Genomic DNA, 3,211 nt, shown 5'->3' with positions numbered 1-3,211 from the left:
TTCATTGCTTGGTGGTTATGGATAGCACGTGTTAAGGTCTTGAAAATTCTTGCCTTAGAGCAACGCCCAGTAAAATATCTTATGTATTCAGGATTTCATTTCAGGCTGTTTCTTTCTAATGTTTGCTTGTCAGTACTTACGGGGAGAAGAAAAAGGAAGTCAGCACCAGGCTTTTTTCTTTTTAGAAAGGCATTGATAAATAGATTTTTGTACGTAGTGACTGTTTTCTTGAGGACTTCATGAAGTTTTTGAAGGCTTCATAAACAACACATTAATAAATTACACTGAGCTTTGAATTTGTGCCTGAATAGACAACAAATATTTAATGTTAATAAGCTCCAACTTCTTCCTGTTTTTGAAGTTGGTAACATAAATTTATTTCTAGCTAACCACCAATTCTATGTGATGGCAGATATTGGAACAAATACTTGTTTTTAAAATTCAGTGGGTTTTGCCCTATTATCAATCATCGATATTTGTTTGAACAGCCTACAGCTAGACTAGAAACGGTCTTAAAAACACAGAAAGATTCTGCAATAGCAACAAGCAGTTTATTTCCTTTAGATAAAAGAGAGAGGTGAGGTAAGTATAGTTTCTGCTTATTTCCTTTCCTTTGCAAATAAGGACAGAGCTGTGTTTGAAAATGGCTGTTTAAGAACAATTTGTGTAAAGAAAGTCTAAAAGCTACATGATGACAATTATCAGCTTATGAGAGTTTGTGTACTTTTCCTTTAGTATTACTTGAAAAACAGCCTTCTGTGCTCCTGAAGAGTATAAATTTGGACATAGTCATCTCATAGTATAACTTGTTTTCATTTGCAATGAGACTCAAGTCAGAGGGGTAGAAGACTGGATTTGGTGGATTCCAGGAGTCCAAAGAGAAAAACAGAATAAAACTTTTTAGTTCAGGCAATCGGTTGTCTGTCCAGTGCTAACTGATAAATGCAAGGTGCTGTTCGTTTACATCCAATGGCCATGGCCACCATTGCCATGAACTTGGTCATAGCTCCTCAGTTGTTTTACTTTCTTAACTAATTAAGACCTTTTTTTTCAAGACTCTACCGTTTGTAGAGACTTGTCCCTGATCTTTAGGATTGGATGAGCTCTTCTCCCCCTCTTTAAACTGGCTCTCTGGGAGGGGGAGAAGTTTACTCTGAAAATAAAAGAATAAAAACTTGGAAAATCCAGATCAAGGAGTGGCAGAGAAGCTAATTGAATGGTGTTGCTATTGGAAATGATGTTAATGATTCAGTCTTGAAGATTCAGGCCAAGACAAACCAAAGGATCTTGTCTCATAGAAGGAGAACTGAGGAAGTTAAGGGAGTTTCTTCATCACAGTTTTGGGGGCTTTGTCTTAAGAGTTAGGAGTCCACTGAGAGACTTAAATGCAGCTGATAACTAATGTTAGCCTTCTCTTTGGTTCACTAAATAGAGCAATTATTATTGATTCTGTTGTAGATGTTGGAGCTGGAAGTAAACCAGCTTTTTTCCCTCATTTTTAAGTGCAGTGAGAAAAGCCTTCAAGACTTCTTGCTCAGTTGTGTAAAACCATCACATACAGATGAAGATGGACAGTAGCTCCATTACATCCTGGTTCAAGAGGCAGAAAGGTATGATCCCTTCTTTGCAGGGGGAGAAAGCTGGTTGATGTTATTAAGTATGAGTACTCATTAACAAAGGTACTTTCTTTGGCCAGAGCTCAGAATGTGCAAGCAAGGTAAGCTGGGCTATTTGAAACCACTATGTCATGTTTCAGATTTGAGGAACAGAATCTTGAAATCTCTCCGTGTCAACAGCAGTTATCGTGAAGTCAACCCGCTTACATGGTCTCAGACAAGAAATACTTTGTCCTCAGGAATACTTTGTCCTCAGGCTTTTCTTTACAGAGTCTTGCTGCTTAGTCAGGGATGTCCAAAATGGTACACAAATCATTCTGAATTCAGCAATGAGGGTGTTTTGGTATTGTGACATGCATCACCACAGGGTCAACTCCTGTCCACCCACCAGCTTTATAAAGACTGTTCTTCAGCTGTTGAGGTAGTTGCTGGAGGAGATGTACTTACTGTTGTTTGCTGCACGTTCAGGGTGAGTTTTTGTACCACCAGAACCTCTTTTCCTGTGAAAACCCACTACTCTGACAGCCAGTGCAGACTGCTGAGGATAACGTTTTTGATAGTTGTTACACAACTCGAGCAAAGAGCTCAGCAGAATATCAAAGGAGAAGATCCTTCAGAATGGTTATTTACTATTTAAAAAAAAAATCTGAGAAATTCTCAAAACATGATGTCCGTGACCCTGTAAAAGAAAGTAAAAGCTAAATCCTTTGCTACTCACACTGTATTCTGCTAGAGTTCAAGCCACGCCGGGGCCACACCTGTGACCACTCTTACATTCACATTATACCACTTAGGACTCTTCAAATCCAATTCCCCAGAGAGATGAATCAGCAGTTTTGATATTAATTTTCCATTATTTAGTGACATAAGACTGCTGGACCCAGCCATCATCTGGTGATCTAGTGGGTGGCATCCCTGCCCATGGCAGGGAGGGAGGAACTAGATGGTCTTTAAGCTCCCTTCCGACCCCAGCCATTCTGTGACGTGAGCACTTGGAGGGTCTTCATAAATCTTGAGATGTGTCCTTTGTGCCAACATTTGTAACAGCCAGTTTCTTTGCAGTCTTTCACAGGCAGCTGTGAGACTGCTTTTTTACTGGGAAGACAGTTACGGACTTTTTACGGACAGTTACTTTCCTCATTTCTTCCCTTGTATTAGAAGCTACTGCTCCCTTATAGCTGCTGGTCTGTCCTTGGAGAGGTCCTTCACTTGCACACATTCCATTTCCTTTATTTCTCTGCATGACATATATATACAGAGTGACTTTTCCTGAACACTACACCTTTACTGAGTAGTCTGCAGTTCAGAATTGCTGCTGCCTGTTTTGTTTGTGTGTGCTCTGTGGTTTCAACATTCACCTCACCGGGTTGCTTAAGGAAGTTGTACGGTGTTGACTTTCTTTAGAAGATGTTAAAAAAAAAAGTTCAGTAGCTCAGACATCTGTTTCGCTCATCTACTTCAAACCACAGTGTACAAGCACACCCACATTTTTTGACAAAAGGCTGCTCTTTATCCAAAAATAAATCTAAGCAGAAGCTTTATCTGCAGATCTTGTTTCTTATATTTCTGTGTAACAAACATTGAGGCTGTGTGGG

This window comes from Anser brachyrhynchus, assembly GCF_964034855.1.
Source record: "Anser brachyrhynchus genome assembly, chromosome: 2".
In the NCBI taxonomy this organism is placed as follows: domain Eukaryota; kingdom Metazoa; phylum Chordata; class Aves; order Anseriformes; family Anatidae; genus Anser; species Anser brachyrhynchus.
Note: the sequence above shows the minus strand (reverse complement) of the source record.